The sequence below is a fragment of the Durio zibethinus genome, chromosome 18, assembly GCF_047325235.1.
Source record: "Durio zibethinus cultivar Kanyao isolate XHJ-2024 chromosome 18, ASM4732523v1, whole genome shotgun sequence".
Classification (NCBI taxonomy): Eukaryota; Viridiplantae; Streptophyta; class Magnoliopsida; order Malvales; family Malvaceae; genus Durio; species Durio zibethinus.
This window is the reverse complement of record NC_143179.1, coordinates 16,222,971-16,244,699: the sequence shown is the minus strand read 5'-3', so window position 1 is coordinate 16,244,699 and position 21,729 is coordinate 16,222,971. Positions and strand designations below refer to the sequence as shown.

General features: G+C 28.6%; 1 pseudogene; it reads right to left on the bottom strand.

Moving 5' to 3' along the window:
* Positions 1 to 4,561: 4,561 nt before the first annotated feature.
* On the bottom strand, positions 4,562 to 21,600 carry LOC111300979 (cation/H(+) antiporter 15-like; annotated as a pseudogene).
* Positions 21,601 to 21,729: the final 129 nt, after the last annotated feature.

Sequence of the window (21,729 nt, the reverse complement as noted above, 5' to 3'; positions counted from 1 at the left end):
TTTTTAATTATTGGTAATTTTTCTTTTTTTTTTCTTCTTACGTCTTTTCCCACTCTTTCTATTGGCCAAGGCCCAACAATCGCCAAATTTGGCTCAGTCGGTGTCGTGATGATCGACTGGAGCTAAGCTAGGGGAAGAAGGGATTAGGTTTCACTAAGCCCATCTCTTTTCCTTGAATCTGCGACGAAGGGGTTGATCTGACCTCAATTTGGCATACTTGACCTGAGGGATAAGGTGGAAGAAGAAATGAGGAATGGAGAAAAAAAAAAAAGGAATAAATAAGAGAAAAAAATTAAAACAAATAAAAAAAAATTTTTCACATATTTTTTAACAAGTTGGTTGACACATGTCAACCACGCATCAAACACGTATATTAGACGCATGCTTATTATTAGAGTAATAAATTTGGTTTTTGTCCCACATAAATATTTCATATGTGCTTGGTTTTTATTATTATTTTTTTGTCATATTAATGAAACAATTAAATACAATTAATTAATTTAAAATCTTATATATATATATATTTATTTATATGTTATAAATAATAAAGGATTGAAACAGAGATAAAATTAAGACTTAGAAAACATTGCATCAACAATAGCATAATATATTGGTAAAATATTAGACACTTTATTCTAATGATTAAAATTCAATATCTACAATTTCGAATAAAAAAACCCTTTAAAATGAAAAAATTTTCTTTTAAGGGCTTTTTGCCTTTTTCAAATAGTAAAGATTCATTTTTAAGTTTCAATTATGTCATCTTCCAGACCTAACTACTTAATAATCAAATCAAACCCATAATTTATGCAAAATGTGAGCGAAAAGACAACATGCTTTTCTTCCTTCTTATAAGTTATCAACTCCATTATATATATATATATATATATATATATATTTAAAGAGAGAGATGAAATCTATTTACAAGTGTAAGAATTATATATTTTTGGATTATTGGATTTAAACAATTAAGTGTAGGTATTATGAATTTAATTTAGATTTGGTTTTAAAAAGTGTGTAACTTTTACATTGTTATAAGTGGATACTTATTATATATATATATATATATATATATATATATAAAGTAAGATCAATTTATATAATGTAAATTTTTTTTTAATTTAAATATTTTTTTAGCTATTAATTTCAATAAATCTAAAAAATAAAATTAAACTATTTATATTTATCTCTCTTTCTTTTGAATCTATTAAAATAAAAAAAATTGGAATATATAAAGCTAAAAAAGTTTTATATTGTATAAATTGATTCCTTATATATATATATATATATATAAATGATCAATTTATATCAATGTAAAATTTTTTAATTTTACATATTTTTCTAATTATTAATTTAAATAAATCACATGATTGAGATTAAATTATTTTTTTCACTTGTCTCTTTTATCTTTCGGATCTATTTAAATTAATCACTAAAAAAAGTGTAACACTAAAAAATTTTATATTAAAGTAAGTGGATCTTTTTTCATATATGTAAATACATATGATAAGGGATCAACTCATACATTATAAAATTTTTTTAGCTTTACATATTTTTTTAATTTTTAATTTTAATATATCCAATTGATGAAATAGATAAATCAAAATAAAAATTGATTGAATTTTATTTTTTAAATTTAATAAAATCAATAATTAAAAAAAATATAAAATTAAAAAAGTCTTACACTTGATTCTTATATATATATATATATATATATATATATATATATATGAGTAAGCAAGAAAAACAAAACTTAAATGTTCCGCCCGAGATAGGTTAGATAGCCAAGCAAAAAGAAAATTGGAGGGACCATGATGCAATTGCGATAATGAGATAAAGACGATTGACAATAGTACAAAACAAAAGGCCCCAAACAAACTTCTAGAAGGAGGATTAATACCAATAAATTATATATTTTTGGACTTTGAACACTCTCTTGTCTGCTATTTGAGCTCTTCAATTTCCCACTAGTTCAGTTTACATACATTAATAGCGACACTTCTTCGAAATATTAAAAAGAAGGACGCAATTTTTTTTTTTTTTTTTTTGAAGTTGCTGAGGCTTACACGCAATCTCAAAACTCTTTTTTGGTAGAAATGATTTTAGAAATTTGGACAATGCAACTCTATTCTATTCATCTGGTCGAATTGCAAAAAACCCTTCGAAATGGGTTAGGCATTCGATAAGATTTTTTAAGTTCAATCCCATTTATTTTAACCCCAAAGATATTATTTTATTAATAACAATATTTTTACTTAATTTTAATTTATAATATATTTAAAAATATAGAAATATTAATATAATTTTTTAAATATTTTATAATATTAAAAATATTATTGAATATAAACGAATGAATTTGCTTGAGTTAAAATTGAATCTATACTTAACATTAATTAAAAGTTAAAAATATTGTCGAACCTAAATGAATGAATTTTTGAGAAGCTATTGTTGGGTAGGTTAAATGATCATTCAACATCATGCTCTGATTTCTGAAATTTTAGAAATATTTTTGTTAACTGGTTTTGGCCAAGTTTTGATCGAGTATGTTGTGATTATACATATAATAAGTCGGTTCTCTATTTTTTACCAATTAGTTGTAGGGTTAAATTTAACAATTTTCTTAACCGAAAACAAAGGAAAAAAACTAACATTTAATACTTACCCCAACAACAAAACAATAAAGGTCTATAAACATGTATCGTTTTGCATATACATATAAAGGAGACCCGGAAGCTAAGGATGAAACACCTACGGCACTGGAAAATTATTGTTGACTGTAGTGCATACACTGGGGAAGGGCTTCTTGAGGGATTTGATTGGTTGGTTCAAGATGTTGCCTCCCGGATTTACATGCTTGATTTATATCAAAGAAATTAAATATTATTTTTTATGAGATAAAGTATTCTACTACAATGATGTAAAAATAATTTTGGGGAGCGATGGCCCCTGCCAGCTCCCTAGCTACGCCCCTGAACGCTATGATGCTTCATTTGGTATCATAGACTTGCGTTAAATGCTTCATTAGCGTGACTCTGATTTATGATGCATCCATTTGAGTTTGGATTTTAAAACTCAAATCCTTTGTTTAGGTGACCGTTGAAGCACAAAGATACAAATTTGGAAATCTGAGGGTTTCAAATATCAAATTTTAAGATTTGAAATGCATTCTTGCACTTTGCATTTAACATATCCATCCGATTTGAATTGATCAGTAACTCTTTCTCTAGTAATTCATGAAAGTCTTTTATTCCTGTTTCAGGGGGTTCTGGTGCTCTAGAGAAAGAAAATAGGCTACTGAGTTGATTTGTTGTCTTGATGGTGTTGGGATAAGCAATGGAGGAGAGAAGGAGAGTAATAAAAAGAGAAAGGAGGGAAGTGTGTTTTTGGCGCAGCAGACTTTTGCTATCCATAAAATATGGTCCTGCGGGCAACGGTGCAACCAGATTTTTTTTAGGAGTTTTCACTTATAATATATATACAATTTTTGATGGATTTATCAATTTTATTGATGGATAATGTGTTTAAGAAAAAATTTTGAAGGTGTCCAAGGAAAATTTTCCTTGACATTTTCTTATTTTCTAATTTTTGGGGTGTCACCTTGGAGCATGGATCCGCCACTGCCTGCAAGGCAAACATATTTTTTAGATGAGTTTAATTTGTCTGGCTCATGAATTTAAGATAAATGGGGGAAAAGGGATCATATGTTTCTTTGTTTTTGTCTCCCTTCATGACCAGGAGCTGATTTTGGTGGGTGAGTGCCATGGGCCAGAGGGCTTACACAACAGAACGCAAAACCATTTATTTCGTTTGCGGCCATGGTTGGCTTCCTATTTCTTGGTGATACGTACCTTCATTCTTCAACTGCAATTTATAAATCAAATTATAAGACTATGTTTCTTCAAAGTTAATACAGTTACCAGCAAACGAAATGTTCGTTTATAGAACATGGCCGTTTAAAATTCATGATTCATACCCCTTATAAAATATAGTTAAACATGACCGATTGGCCGTTCAGAATCTCTTTCAGTAGTTTCACCGTGGTTCTGTACTCTTTCTAGCTCTTTTTATTTCTTGAGAAATCAGTGCAGCCTCGTTGATGGATATCAAATTGGTGCCGAGAGAAGTCAATTTGCTTACCTTAGAGAATCAGAAAAAAGTAAGCTATTTTCCAGTTCTACAAATTAACTTTTTCTCCTTCAAGCCCCCAGGGGTAAAAAAAAGAAAAATCATCAATCAACTGGCCTTGATAATGCTGCACGAATCGGTTGCTTGTATTTGATTTATCAGCAATTAGAGCTTCAGAGAGCACTTTAGCCTTGATTCACTAAATGTATTTATGTTTCTCAATTTGATTTTGACATGTTTCGCAAACAACATATGAACTGATTCACTATCCAGATTGAAATACATAATTTTCTTAGAAAACTCATGCTTCACAAACAATTTGGAACATAATTTTCTTGGAAAACTCATGTTTTACAAACAATTTGGAACAATCAGCTAAAAGATTGTCTGTGAATTGTCAGCCATATAATTCTATTTCTAATGTACATAGATAAAATGAAAAAGAAACCTGTAACCAGAATTCTAAACAATGGCGGAAAGAAAGTGAAAAAAAAAAAAATACCATAGTTAAGAAGACAAAGAAAAAAGAAAAGAAAGCATGGAGGTAATAGCTTGTGTTTTGGTTTGAGGTTGTTTTCTTTTAGTCGGACAAATGTTCTTCAGTGCCACCAGTAATGTTCTCTATTTTTTACCAGTCAAAAACAGCCAGTCCTCTTGTTGGTGTCCACCTGTTCGAAGGCTCATCATCTGGTAGACCAGTGGCATCTGGTGTTCGGATGAATTCAAGTGGCAATACCCCAGCATACTGTTGGATCACCAGCACACATACCGTTGATACAAAATCTGATGATGCTAGAATATCTCCGATTGCACCAATCTCTGGACACTCACTGCAGTCGGTAAGTCCAACTGTGAGTGGTGATATCATTCCTTGTCCTCTCCCAACGATGAACAAGTCGCGGTTGCTGTCTAATGTCCTTATCGCTGCAACCGTTCCCTCTCCATTGTTGACCACCTTCTCAATATATATAGTTGACTCATTTCCTCATCCTGAAATCATTTATATATTCCTCATCAAGCTGCTTTTCCCTTCTGTTTTCTGTTTCCACTGTTAATACTTTTGGGTCATATAGATCAGAAGTAGGCTGCACTGCAGACTCATCTGCATCCTCACCTGGAACAAAATGCAGCACAGTAAGGATAGTCCGTGGATGTTCACTCATTCTCCATCCATAGGCAGGAGCTTCTCTGTCATCCGGACCCTCAAAAAATAGCACAGCTACATGGTGAGACACGTCGTCTGCTGCAAAGCGTGTTGACCCACTTAGGCCTCTGTCAAATAAAATTCCCACGGAGCAAGGTGCATTTGCAAGTAAATTCTGGTTAACTCTTCGAAATGCTGGGTTTGTGGCTTCCATCTCTCCATCAACTGTTTGTTGCTTGTGGAAAGGGATGATTATGAGGGCAACACGTTTGTCCTCAGCCAAGCTACAAATATCTTCATGCATGGAGGAGTAAGGGGAAATGGCTGTGAGGGGCTGAATGGAGACGCAGTTTTCATGTTGCTCGAAATTTTCTAAGGCGCTGATTATGTGATCGGATTGAGCTTGAGTTCTGTTTAAGGCTAGGCGACCAGGTTTGCGGGTGTTATGGACAATGAGCATGGCAGATGCACAGCCAGTGAGTTCAACGAGATGGAGCACGTACACGCATATTGGAGATTTTTTTATGGGATGAGAGGCTTCAAGTAGGTTAATTATTGTTGGGACATTACGAGGGGTGTGGACACACACAAGCACTCTTAGCTCTCCATCTAGTTTTGATTTTTGAAGTGTTCGGCGTTTGTATGGTACAAACTTCCTTGATGGCTTGTAAACGGTTGCCACAATGGGTGAGATAATCCCAGTCATAACCACTGCTACAATCACCATGATTGCAAATGACTCATCATCTAAGACCTGCAATTCAGGGAATTTTCTTTTTTATTAGTAATAATCAGTCAGGGTCTTTGGTGTTCATGAGGGTTTGCAGTGGGAATAATATGATGGGAGAGTAACCTGTGAATTTTGCCAACGTTAGGAACAATTATTTCCATGAGGCCCTTGGTGTTCATGAGTAAGCCAAGTATAGCTCCTTCAATAAGTGGCATCTGGTAAAAGGTTGTCACAGCAAGAGTTCCCGTTATCTTGCCAGCACAGGAAAGCACGATAAGGAGAAATAAGATTCCCCATTTTTGACCTCCTTTGATAATAGTTATATCAGTGTTGAGCCCGCTAATAGCAAAGAAGAGAGGGAGTAGAAGCCCTGACACAAAGTCCTCGAGCTTTTCTATTAGAGTAATTCCAAGGGGTCCATTGGGAAAGATCAGACCAAACACAAAAGCTCCAAAAACTGAATGTGTCCCAATGGCATCTGTAATGAACCCCGAGATCATAACTCCAGTTAGAATGAGACATATATAAAACTCGCTGAATGATTCTCCTTCAGGGAATTGCTGGCCTAACAACAAAAATGTAAAAGACAACAAAAGCTGTACTGCAAAGAATCACCCAAAAGGAAGCTAAGGAGGCAGATTCATTCTCTGCCAAGGCAATAGCTAAAGCTAAGAAAATCCAAGCGCACATGTCATTGATAAAAGCAGAAGACAGGGCCAATCTGCCAATTTCTGAATTAATGAGTTTCAGCTCCGCAAGGATTCGAGCAAGCACTGGAAATGATGTGACAGAGAGAGTAACACCAAGGAAGAGGATGGAGGTGCTATTATTTTGGATTTCTTTACTAACATGGTGAATCAAAGAGAAACAGGCGGCAATTGCAAAGGGCAAGATCATGCCTGCAATGGCAATAACCAGAGCCTTTTTCCCTGTCTGGCGAATCACTAAAAGGTCCATCTGTACACCAACCAGGAAGAGGAAGTAAATAAGACCTACATTTGCCATTGCTTCAAGCACCTTGACACTCCTTAAGGGAAATATTTTTTTGGCAATTTCTTTGCTTTTGTCCTAGCACGGATGGACCTAATAGTACTCCACCCTGTTAAAAGTTGAACCGTCCATTAAATACTTTTGCAATTCATAAAGCATCAAAAAAAAAAAAAAAAAAACAAAAACAAAATGCACATGGTTATTATTTGTGGCCTCTTGCAAAATTTTCATTATAGTAAGATATCAAAGTTACATAAACCTAATATTTAAATGACATGACAAACTTTGAAAAAAGTAAAATGCAAAACATGTTAAAGAATGATTCAAAATTGAGTTCATGTTTGGGCTCAAAGTCCTGGGTTTTAGGATATAGTTGGTAGTAGAAGATAGTTTTAGGATTAGTGGGTAGTAGTTGCTGGCAGTAGTTGTTAAACGTGGTTGAGTGATTTTTAATATTTAGCCACTTTCTTCATTTTCTCATTATCTGTTAACTGTTTGAGTTTTTTCCCTATTAGTAAGCCTATAAAAAGGTTGACTGAGTTTAATAGAAATATAGAGTAATTTATTTATAATTATCCAAAATTAGTTATTTCTTGTGTGTCGGTGATTTAATTTTAGAAAAGCTTACCTCCTTCCCCAACAAATCTTTGGTATCAGAGTCTTAATATCCTTACCCATTTTTGTATCCACTGAATTGTCAACAATGGCAGTAAATAGCAGTTCAAATGTAGCCCAACCCATCATTCATGTGTTCGATGGAAAACATTACGACTTATAGAGCATTAAGATGAAAACACTCTTCAAATCTCAAGATCCTTGGGATTTTGTAGAAACCAGATACGACGAAAATGATAACGATGAAGGATGACTAAAAGACAACAAGAAGAAGGATTCCCAAGCCCTATTTATCATTCAACAGACAGTTCATGAGACACTTTTCTTTAAGATTGTAGCAGCCAACACTTTAAATGAAGCTTAGGAAACCTTGCAGAAAGAGTTTCAAGGCTCTTCAAAAGTTATTGCTGTGAAACTCTAAACTCTCTGACATGAGTTTAAAACTTTGATGATAATGAGTAAGAAAACTGTGTAAGATTTTCTTTCTAGAGTAATTTCTATTGTTACTCAATTAAGATCTTATGGTGATAAGATTATTGACAAGACTATTGTTTTCAAAGTTTTATGAAGCCTAACTCCAAAGTTTGATCAAATAGTTGTTGCAACAGAAGAGTCTAAGGATTTGTCTATTTTTTTCCTTTGATGAACTGATAGGTTCTTTGCAAGCTCATGAGGCAAGGCTGAATAGATCACAAGAGAATACTAATGAGAAGTCATTTCAAGTGAAATGAGAAAAAACTAGAAAGGAAGTGTTCGTTGGCAAAAGACGTGATAAAGGAGGCTTTCGTGGAAGAGGATATGGCAGAAGTAGAGGAAGAGGCCATTCTGATGAACAAGAGAGGCAATCTGATGGTGAGCAAAAAGGGAACATGAGTACTTTTCAGTGTTACAATTGCAAGAAATTTTGGCATGTAAAAGCAAATTGCTAGAACCAAGTGAGCTATGTGAAGGAAGAAAACAAAAAAAGTAAGTTATTCATGACTCATTTACCTACTAATGAAGTTCTAAATAATGTTTGGTTTGTGGATAGTGGGTGCTCGAACCATATGACCCCCAATAGATTACTATTTAAAGATCTTGATGAGTCAGAAAAGTTGTAAGTCAGACTTGGGGATAACAAGCAGATGCAAGTTGAAGGAAAATGTACTGTTGTAGTAGAGGCAAGCAATAGTAAAATAAAATTACTTTCTGATGTTTTATTTGTTCCTAATTTGATGCATAGTTTGTTGAGTGTTGGACAACTAATGGTTGGTGGATGTGTAATTGTGCTTGAAAATAGAGTATGTGTGATTAAAGATAAATTTGGACAACTTATGGTGAATGTGCATATGACAAAAAATAAAATGTTTCCACTTAAAATTTCTAATGTGGAAAAGTAAGCTTTCATTGTTAGCAAGAATGATGAATCAAAATTGTGGCATCTACGATATGGACATCTCAATATCAAAGGCTTGCAGTTACTAAGTAAGAAAGGTATGGTTTTTGGATTGCCTAAAATTAGATCTCTTGATTTATGTGAACGGTGTATTTATAGGAAACAAGTAAGAAAGTCATTTTCAAGTGGACAGTCATGAAGAGCCTTTGAATGCCTTGAATTGATATATGTCGATTTATGTGGGCTTATAGAACTACATCACTTGGTGGGAGTAAGTATTTTTTACTCTTTACTGATGATTGTAGTCGAATGAGTTAGGTTTATTCTCTGTCCAATAAGTCATAGACTTTTAAGAGTTTCAAAAAATTCAAGGTTCTTGTGAAGAAACAAAATGAAACTTTCATAAAGGCTTTTCACACTGATCGAGGAAGAGAATTTTTATCTAATGAGTTTAACCTTTGAGTAAAACGGTGTAGCTAAAAGAAAAAATCGTATTGTTGTGGAAATGGCTAGAAGCTTATTGCAAGTGAGAGGACTACCGAATTATTTTTAGGCTGAAGCTATGGCAACTGTTGTTTACTTATTAAATCTTTCTTCTACAAAAGCAGTCCCATTTGAGGATTTTTGGTTGTGTTGCTTATGCTTTAGTTAATTCTCAAACTCGTCACAAACTTGAAGAAAAATCTAAAAAATACATTTTTGTGGGATCTTGCACTCAATCCAAAGCATATTTTCTATATAATCCTCTTAATGGTAAGGTGATTATTAGCAGAAATATGATCTTTGATGAAGATACAAGTTGAGAATAGAATGACAAAAATGAGACTACTCAAGTTATGATTCTAAGTGAAAGTGAGAATCCAAATGAGAATGCAGCAAATGAAGATGTCGAATCAATTCCCACAAACTCTCTAGGTAATTTTTATTCATCGGTTTCCTCATCTCATTTTTCACCTCCAACCTCACGACATAGCAGTACACCTTATTTGAAAGAATTATCAGATGAAACACCTCCAAGAAAGCTCAGATCTTTGAATGAGACTTATGAAACTTGTTAATTTGCTTTCTTTGTTTCAGATCCAACAATTTTTAAATAAACAGCAAACCAAAAAAAATGACAGAATGCAATGCAAGAAGAGATTATGGCAATTCAAAAGAATAAAACATGGGAAATGGTAGATTTACCATAAGACAAAAATGCAATTGGCCTCAAATGGGCGTTCAAAACTAAATACCACGCTGATGGGACCATACAAAAGCACAAAGTCCGGTTGGTGGCAAAAGGATACTCGCAGCAACAAGGTATTGATTTCAAATAAACTTTTTCTCCGGTTGCTCGATTTGAAATGGTGAGAATTATTTTAGCATTGGTTGTACAATTTCATTAGCCTGTTTATTAATTTGTTATTGAGTCTGCTTTTTTAAGTGGAGACTTGAAAGAATAGGTGTATGTCATTCAACCTAAAAGGTTTGTGATCATAGGCAAAGAGACAAAGGTGTACAAGCAAAGAAGGCACTTTACGGGTTAAAGCAAGCACCACGGGCATGATATAGTAAGATTGATAGCTATTTTTGTCACAATGACTTTACAAGGAGTGAGAATAAACCTATTCTTTATGTGAATAAGAAAAAAAAAGATGATCTTATAATTGTTTGCCTTTATGTTGATGATATTATTTATATGGGCTCATGTGATTCTCTTGTTGTTAAATTTAAAGCTAACATGATGAAGGAATTTGAAATGTCAAACATGGGTCTGTTGCATTATTTTTTAAGGCTTGAAGTGAAGCAAGGATGAAATTTTCATTTCTCAAAGTAAGTATGCAATGGATCTACTTAAGAGATTTAATTTGCTCAAGTGCAATCCAGTTGCCACACCCATGAACATGAATGAGAAGTTACAAGTTGAAGATGGTTCAGAAAAGGTTGATGTAAAGACTTTTAGAAGCTTAGTAGGAGGTTTGATTTATTTGACCCATACTAGATCAGATATTGCATTTTCTGTTGGTATAATATCCAGGTTTATGCAAAGTCTCACAAAACATCATTGGCAAAAAGAGTCTTACATTATATTGGTGGAACTAGTGATTTTGAGATTTGGTATTGGCAAATTACAAACTTCAGGCTATATGGATTCATAGATAGTGATTGGACAAGTTCATTGGATGATAGAAAGAGTACTTCGACAAGTGTTTTTATACTTGGATCAGGTGCCATCACATGGAGTTCAAAGAAACAAGCTACAACAGCTTTATCATCTTTAGAAGCTAAGTATGTAGCAGCAACTTCAACAACTTATCAATCAATTTGGATTAGAATACTTCTTGCAGATCTTTGTCAGGTTTAAGACGGAGCAACTAAACTTTTTTGTGACAGCTAGTCAGCAATTGCTATGACAAAGAATCCAGCATTTCATGGGAGAACAAAGCACATCGACATGCACTTTCATTTTATTCGTGATTTAGTTACAGATGGTGTAATCAAAATGGAGCATTGTGGAACAAATGAATAGCTAGCAGATCTTCTCACCAAAGTACTTTCAAGAAAAAAATTTTACTACATCAGATTACGTCTTGGAATATGTGATTTTGAATAAGGGGGAGTGTTGAAGAATGATTTAAAATTGAGTTCATTGTTTGGGCTCAAAGTCCTGAGTTTTAGGATATAGTTGGTAATAGACGATGGTTTTTAAAATTAGTGGGTAGTAGTTGTTAGTAGTAGTTGTTAAACGTGATTGAGTGATTCTTAATATTCAGCCACTTTCTCCACTTTCTCATTATCTGTTAACTGTTTGAATTTTTTTTCTGTTAGTAAGTCTATAAAAAGGTTAATTGAGTTTAATAGAAATGTAGAGTAATTTATTTATAATTACCCAAAATTAGTTATTTCTTGTGTGTCGGCGATTTAATTTTAGGAAAGCTTACCTCCTTCCCCAACAGAACTAACTAACAAGAACAACAGAAAAAATAACATGTTAAATATTTAACTTAAAACTAATTGACAATAGATGGAACGAACAAGATAAATATAAAATCATAAAAAACCAAATATTTAAACGTGGGATAACACCGCTTTACCAACTATATTGCAACATTATCATATATATATATATATATATATATTTGCATGAAGAATAAGAAACTTACAAGAATCTCAGAAACCAGTCGTGGTTGGCGTAGGGGTTTGAGGATGAAAACAAGCATGCGAGTTGTGACAACGACCATTGTCAACTGCAAGACGAAAAGAGGGAGCGAATAATCCAAGGGGTTAGAATAATCCAAGGGGTTATCACCTTGCCATACACCATTTGTAGTTATCATAAGTGGTGAATAGCAAACTACTGGATTTTGTGATTTGTTCTCCACTGTATTTACCCCATCCAATTTTGCCTTTAATTGCTTCTCACACCGCCTCTTCGATCACCAATCTGCCAACTCTTGCACTCTGGAACCTCTTACCACTTTTTCAACTCAATAACTTAAATTCCACGACACGACACCTTTTATCTTTTTCACAACCATTATGGATTATTATGATCATGACATGTCAAAGCTTTTCCTTGTTTTAGCAATGTAAAAGAAGAAAAAAAACTCAGACGGGTTATCACAATTTGTATCATTATTATTATTTTTTTGTCCTTTTTCTTATTTGTTATTGCAAACAAGAAAGAAGGCTGGAGAAAATGAGGGAATTATTATGGCTTGGGTGGCTGCCCGTCCCATTTGGTAAAGTCTCTATCTTCTACGGTCTACAAGTCTAAGAAAGCACTCCATTTTAAGAATGTTAGCAAACCAGCAAGATCAGTTAAATCATTTGGACAGATGTCTGACTCAAACGGTAAAGAGATTATGCTCCTCCTTATCTTGGTTGTTTAGGTTTGAATTCGAGAGACTGTGACGAAGTAAATTTTTTTAGTCCTTTAAATCCAACAATATATAATTTTTTTTGAACCGACATAAAAAGCGGATACATTAGACAAATCCTGGCGGATACATGAGACAAAATCTAAAAATCTCGTACGGCTAAAAAAATAAGTTAAAACCTCAACTTTGAGGCCCTCTCAGCCATTTAGAAAAACTTTAAAATAACTCCATGATTCATATATCCATCCTCACTCAGCAGTAAAGTAATTGAACCTCCATTTTAAAAGGTTTCTTGAGTTAGGATCCTGAAATGAAATGAGTATAACTCAAAATTCTTGTATGTCTAAAACAAATGAACCAATAACGATTCTAATTAAACTATATAAGTACTGTATAGTACGTCTCAAGTTGAAATCAGAAACATGAAATGGTATACGTTTCTCTGCAGTGTCTATTACAAATGCAAGAACCTCTACAATTTGACGTTTGGTTTGTTTAATTTTTTGGATAAAAGTTGCTTCATCAATGAAACTCAAATTATAACATAATAGTTACCCCAGTTGGAACCGAATTCATTCTTCAATTTGCAATCCACCCTCTAACAATTTAATGAACAAAAGTTTGTCCAAAAAAATAAAATTATGAACTAAAGTGTTGACTTGTCGTCTCACATGGAGAAATTCACGATGAACAAATTGCCCAGTAATTCAACTAAATTTCCAAAATTAAAAGACATTGTTAATAGCTCGCAGCTTTCGAGTTGATTTGCTAAAGTGATCATAGACAAGTATTAGCACGTTCAGCTAGAAGTAAGCATATAATCTTTCTTTTGTAACTAGATTTGATAATTTTAAATTAGATAAAGTCAGCAACAAAAAAAAAAAAAAAAAGTGACAAAAATTAAAATTTTAACAAAAATTATATATGAATTTAATAAAAATAAAAAAAAATATCTTTTGTATTTGAAATGTCAATACAAAATTTAATACAATAATTTTTATATTTTACTTATATTTAATATAAAAAAATTATATGTATACATTAATTTACTTATATACTTATAATATATAATTTCAATGGCCTAAGAGCTATGATAACAATTTAGCAGGGTTGAGAATTTAATTAATGGCGAAGCTTTTGGGAATCCAAATATAAACAATTAAGAGATCAGATACAACCCATGCATGTTATCCGTCGAATGCCTTCAAAATTTTGTATAATTATAAATCTAGGTTTTTCCAAAGGTCGCGGGCTTGTCCAAGTCCATAGACCTGGCATGAATTCTGGTTAGGCTTTAGTATGGTCTTCCGGTTTTTGTCCGAGTATAATCATGTTAAAATAATATGTGGGCTCAAACTTAACTTTTGATGATGTTGGCTTGGTAAGGCCTGGTCCAGCATGAAACAATGTCACAAGTCACAAGTTATAAACTATAAGTGTAATTGATAAATTCAAGTTGACACAATGTTAAATTCAAAGAACTCAAAATTCAAAATTTAAAACTCAAATTCGAATTTGATCAAGTTTTATTTTTTAATTCAAACTCAACTCAAAATAAAAATTAAACTACTCAAACTCGCTCGATTAAACTCAATTAACATATAAAAATAAGTTTAATTTTTATATTCGATAAAAATTTAATTATTTGTGCTCGAATTCGAGTTCGAATTAAAAATTTTTTATTAAGTAAAATAATTTTCAACCTTTTAATTATGATACCTAATTACTTGTTCAATATAATCATATAAAATTTATTTTGAAGCATTTAGTTATTAATAATTAACATAAATTTATTTTTGATATTAATAAAAGAAGTACAATATAAATAATAATATTAGTACAATAAGTTATTATTTAGTAATTTATTCTTTAATCTTTAATAGCTCATCATTTTAGATTTGTTGGTGCTAAAAATAAAGATAATTATGTATACATTTTATATTTTTATATTAGTAATGAATATATTAAATATATACGTTAAATGTATATTAAATGGGTATTAAATTTTTTATACTTTTAATCTGCAAATTTTTTTATATTAGTAATATGCATTAAATATATATAAATCTTAACATGTTAAATATAGATTGTGCTTTGTAACTTTTTATAATAAGATTAAAAATATTTTTAAAAAATGAATTGAGAATGACAATATATACTTAATTACTAATAACAAGTAGTATCCAACATTATTGTCATTTTTAAGCTAATCCAATTTACATGAATATATAATAATAGATTATACTGATAAATTATTCTAAATAGCATGTATAATGATAAGAAATTATATAATTATCTTAATAATATGAATCATATAAGAGATTATTTTTAATCATATGTAAAAATCAAGATAAAAAATTATACATTTGAAATTAAAAACAACATATATTTTAAAAAATTGTAATTATTATTTTACTATTTTAAATATATATTATCGAGTATTTTGTTAATTAAAGATGTTATGTTAAATGTATATTATGAAGTACAATTGTGAATTATTTTGTTATTTTAAATATATATTATAGAGTGTGGAATGAATTGAAAATATTTTTATTTTGTTATGTAAGCTATTGTTCAATGTTTTTAATGAAACATCACTTTTAGAGACTTAGACTTGAATCAGTGTAATTTGCACTAAATAAATGTCTAATAGACTACTGTTTTAATGTTTAGCGTCTAGTGTATTCAGATATTTAGTACTTAATCTAATTTGAATAATTACAACGTCTAAATGGATAATTATTTATTATTTTAATTTTGTTATCCGTATTGATCATTGTAGATATCTTAGTTGGTCCGAGCTCAAATCAATTAGGCCTAACTTAATAGGGTTTAAGTAGTTAGGCCCAGCTGTTTTATTTATTTATATATTTTTAATTTTTTTGGGCTTTTATTTTTTTTTATTTTGATTTTTTTGTGATTTTTTTTATTTCATTCTTAATTGATTTATCTTTAGTTTTTTTGGGATAATAACTAAAAAAAAGGGAAAAAATTTTTAAAAAATGCAAATTCTGTCTTGTATGGGTGCTAGCAGAATTGCAATTAGTTTCAATTTCTTTAGGATAAGTCTTATGTTCGGGGATAATGTGAAAGTCTGGTAAAAGGATGAATTGTGATTGATCAAAAACTCTTCTGACTTTTCTTATAAATTGACATAGCACCAGAACACAGAAACACACAAAGCAGAAATTAGATCAAAGAACATAGAGATAGAAAACACAGATCAATAAACATAAAGAAGATCACACAAAAGAAAGTCGAAGGTGGTCAGAAAATTTTGGAGAAATTTTGGGTTAAAAAGAATATTTTTTTTGACAAACTTTTTTGAAAATTTTTTAGTTTTTCAGTGAATTTTTCGTTGTTGGTTGAATTTTTTAATGAACTTTCCAATATTGGTTGAATTTTTTGACAAGAATTCCAGATTTTGGCGAGGTTTTCAGTTTTCAACATCACTTTTTATAAAACCAACAAACCTCCCGCAAATTTTTGACGAACATCAGGTGACTCAACTCAGATTTTGGTGAGATTATCAAAATTCGATGAAGAATTTAATCGAAGTTCTTTAAATCTAGAGAGAGATGGAGAGAAAAAAGGGATGGAGAGAAAGAGGAGAAGTAGAAATCTGAAGGAAAAAGGTTGGAATGTGGGCTTTTATACCATCTTAAAATGATGTCGTTTTGGGCGTCTTATTCAGCTAAGATTCATGCGTTTTGTAATCAAGTGACCTGATCCGTAGCATCGACTCATTTGTGACACACGTCACTGTCCCTGGTTCGAGTCGAGCCGAGCTGCGAGCCGCGCCATTCTAGCCTCTTCTCATACCTATAGCAAAGTCGTTCCGCAGCTGCCTAGTCGAACCATGCCCTATTTTGGTATTTTTATTTTTTTATTATTTTATTTTATTATTTCTATTTATTTATTCCATTTGTTTATTTTTCTTTTTCTTATATTTTTGCATGATTAAATTTAGAAAAAGAATGACAAAACAAAAAAATAAAAAAATAATTTTTAGAATAAATATTAATTATACAATGATGAAATTTATAGAAATTTTAAATGGTAAATCTCTATAAAATTTTTACGTGAAAAATTTTATTTAAATTTATACCAAATGGTAGAATAATTTAGATAATGTTTCAATAATAATAATTAATATTTTATTTTCAAACAAAAAATAAAAAAATAAAAAAAATAAAAGATAAAAATATTAATAAAGTTTTGAAAAAATACTAATTACCTAAGGATGGGATTTTTAAAAGTTTTAAATTGTAAAATTTTAAGAAATCTTTAGATGACGAATTTCTCTAAATTTATCCAAAATGATAGAATAATTTAGATGAAACTTTAATAAAAGTAATTGTATTATTTTTCAAATAAAAAATTTTGATTGAAAATATTTAACAATTATTTAAGGATGAGAATCTTAAAAATTTTAAATGGTAAATTTTTTAAGAAATCTTAAGGTGAGAAATTTCTTTAAATTTGTCCCAAATGATAGAAGAATTTAAATGAAATTTCAAAAAAAATAATTGTCATATTATTTTCTTTCAAAAAAAGAAATAAAAAGAATTTCTAAATATATCTAAATTGTGAAAAATTTAAAAATTAAAAATATTATTCCAAATGGTTTTTTTTCAATCTTTAGGAGTGAAATTTCTTTAAATTTGTTCCAAATAGAAGAATTTAAAATGAAATTTCAAAAAAAATAATTATCATATTATTTTCTTTCAAAAAAAGAAATAAAAAGAATTTTTAAATAGGTCTAAATTGTGAAAAATTTAAAAATTAAAAAAATATTTTTAATTTGATCAAAATGATGGAATAATTAAATATATTTTCAACAAAAAAACCAAAAAAATAAAATAAAAATGATTAAATCTTTTGTTTCGATGACGGAGCCTCGTCACGAAAATAAATGAAAATTTTTTTAAGAGTTCTATTAGATTGATGGAAAATCTTAAGAATTATTTTTAATATTTTAACATAAAAATATAAAACCATTAGAATCAGAATCTTATGATAAATTTAAAATAAAATGGTACCATCCTGTGGATGGGTATATATGGGTGCTATAACATTCCCCACATGTAACTAAACTTTCAAACTTTATTCTGGTTAGTAGACCTGAACTTTTTTTTTTAGACCCTTAGTCAAGCTTAGGAGCTCCTTAAAAGGGTAAATTCATTAGGTGGCTAATTACATTTAGTTAAAAAAGATTGGTGGTAACTCAATTTGTTAAGTCTAGCTATAAATTTTTGGATTTATATATTATGACAATCATGTTTATTTGTGTTATGTTATGTTATTTGTATCATGTTCAAACGAGAATTATACATATATTAATCACGTCATATAATGTGCAATACTTATATTTAGATCTGACAATTTAAAATATGATACGGTGATATAATACGAAAATAATACAACTAAAGGATACGAAAATAATAATGCTTAAAAATTTTGAAAAATCATAAATATGTTTAATAAAATCAAAAAATTATATTTTATATTTTTATATCGACATAATCTGTAACATATAATTTTCGTATAAAATATAATACAAATATAATATTTTACATAATATAATAACCTAAATTATTGTATCCATTTATAATAAATATGTCATATTTAAATTTAAAAATATTTTATAATTTATATCATATTTATATTTTAATAATTTGTATCAATTCCAGCCATGTATCAACACCTAAAGTCACAGCCTCTAATTAAACGAACCAAACCTACCCTTGAAAATAAATCCACCACCAAAAGGCAAAGGACCCTCTTCTAATTACCAAAAAACCGAAAAAATAAAAGAAGAATCCCCTTTGCTGTCAGTCTATCCTTTACATGAGTATCATCATAATCACTTACCATATAAACTAATTTCGGTTACAGTCCTCACAATAAAATATGAGAGAACACAATGCTTCTATTCATGGGTTGATCAGAACCGGGCTTATCTATAGGATATTAATAGGTTTTAAATTTATTCAAGTTCGGCTCAATCAGATAGGGTCAAATATAAAAATTATTTTTATACTATATATTTTTTTATTAATTTATTAATTAAAGAAATAAAATTATTAGTATAATATTTCAACTTTTATTATGTTGTCCATTTTAGTGTATGAAATTAACGATGTTAATCAATTTGTTAATGTGATATGAATATATGATAAAAAAATTGACACGTGATAAAAAATTTAGTTAACGTTACATTATCAATTATTATATTAGTATTAAAACAATTTTTTTAAAAAAAATTATAAAAAAATTATAAATTTTTTAAAAAAAAACTAAAATATTTTTAAAAATTATTAAAATATTGAAATATTTTAAAAAAATTTTAAATTTTTGAAAAGTTAAAAATTTCAAAAATCTAAAAATTTTAATAAACATCCAAAAAAATTCAACAACTTTTTGAAAAATTTAGATTTTTTAGTTTTCAAAATATTTCAAAAAATTTTAAATTTTTTTAATTTCCAGTTTCTTAAGTTTTGTAAATCTTTTTTCAATTTTAAGAAATTTTATTTTGTAGAATTTTTTTATTTTTTATTAAAATTTGAAATTTTTTTGAAATTTTCCTATTTTTTAATTTTTATAATTTTTAAAAATATTATAGATTTTTTAAAAATTTTGAATTTTTCAGATTTTTTTTTTAATTTTTTTTCTTGCTAATGTAATAATTGATGATATAGTATTGATTGAATTTTTTTACATATATTAACATCTTGTTGGATATTTATGTAACATCAACAAATTAATTAATAACGTTAGTATGAGATATCAAAGTGATTGATATAATGAAGGTTGAAGTATTATGCTGATAATTTTATATCCTTAAATACAAACATGGTATAATACAAAATTCATTTTTATATGTAACTCAATCAAATAATATTAGTCTTATTTGCTACTAAAATCAGATTCTAAATGAAAGTAAATTGTTTAAATTCGTCCAAGTGGGCTCAGATTATATTTTTTAAAATAAAAATAAAAATAAAGTTTATAATTAATATTAACTTTGATAAAATAAATAATCAACAAAATAAAATTTAAAAAGATGACTTTGTTAAATTAATTTGATAATTGAGAGAAACTGAATACATATAGGCATATATATTAATGGGTATATGCATATTTTTTACGTATTTTTATATAATATAATTATAAATATAAAAAATATAACTATCAAATCCAACTAAATCTAAACCTTAAATATTATGTCTAAAACTCAATTTAAACTCATGCTTATTTAATAAGTTTAATATTTTTATTGTAACTTTCTCAAATTTCAAATAAACCTTTGTACTTGAACAAGTGGCCCGATCCATAAATAAGACTACTCACAACCTCGTCCTGAAACAAATCAAATCATACTAAATCAAATCAAAATTCGATTTTTTTTCAAAAAAATAATTTTTAAAAAATAATCTTTGTATTTTCAAATATTTACTTGATAAAAAATTGATTGATCAATGAACATAATTTTTTAATCAATAAAAAATGAGGTTATTTTTATTGACATTGTCTTTTCATTTCCAAAGGGGAAGACAATTTTCAAAAAAATATTATTTATGAGTAAAATTGTCTATAAATGTATTTAAACATAATTTTATTCAAATCAGATCTTATACATGATATTTTAAAATTTAAACTTAATTTGGTTTGATCTAAAATATTATTATATTAATAAATAATATATTTATTTAATTTTATTTAAAAAATATTAATATTACATTTTTTTTAATTTTATATATTTTGATAGTTCTATTCAAATAAAACTTTGAATATAATATTTTAAACTCGAATTTAATTTAATTCGACTTGAAATATTATTATATTAATAAAAATATTTTATTTAATTTTAATTAAAAAATTAAAATAGTAACATTAAAAGTTTTTGGATTTGTTAATGTTAAATATTTTTATTTTGTATATTACTAAATATAAAATATTTCGGTTATAAATAGTATTATATTATTATAATAAATAATAACATATATAATAATATTTTTATTATTTTAATAATTAATTTTAAATAATATAATAATATTATTTTTATGAATATTTTTTATAATTTCTTATTATTTTCTAGTTTAAAATATATAATTTTATATTTTATTTATTAAGGTTTTTATATTACTATTTAAATAATAAATAAATAACAAAGTTTTTTGTTATGATTTAATAATAGATACTTTCAATGTAAAATCTAAATATTTTAATAATAAATATTATTATTTTAATATTAATAAATAATATTTTAAAATAGTAATACTATTTTAAATATTTTAAAATATTAACATAAAGAATAATAAACAGTTTTATTTTAAATATTTTATATTAATATAATATTTTAATATTAAATATAATTATTAAAATATAATTATTCTTTAATATTAATAATTTTAATAATAAATAAATTTAATATATTTTAATAATTATATTAATATTATTTTTTTTAAAAATTATCCAAAAACAATGAAATAATAAAAAATATTTTTTATTAACTCAATCAACCAATAAAATATTTTTACTTTTCAAAAAAATATATTTTTTAAAAATTAATATGTACGAAACAAATCAAACACAAACCTAACCCTTGAATCCCACCACATCTAAAAGGCAGAGGACCCTTTACTTGACACCAAAAAACCTAACTTAACCTTAGGACGTGACTACTGACAGCCTCCTCATCAAACAAACCAAACCTACCCTCCACCACCCATAGGCAAAGGACCCCTCTACTCATTACCGCAAAACCTAAAAAACAAAAAAGAAACCCATTCTTTTCATGACCACCGTTACGGTCACTAAACTCATTTCGGTTACAGTCTTCAAAATAAAATGCAAAAAACATCCACAATGTATAACTTAAAAT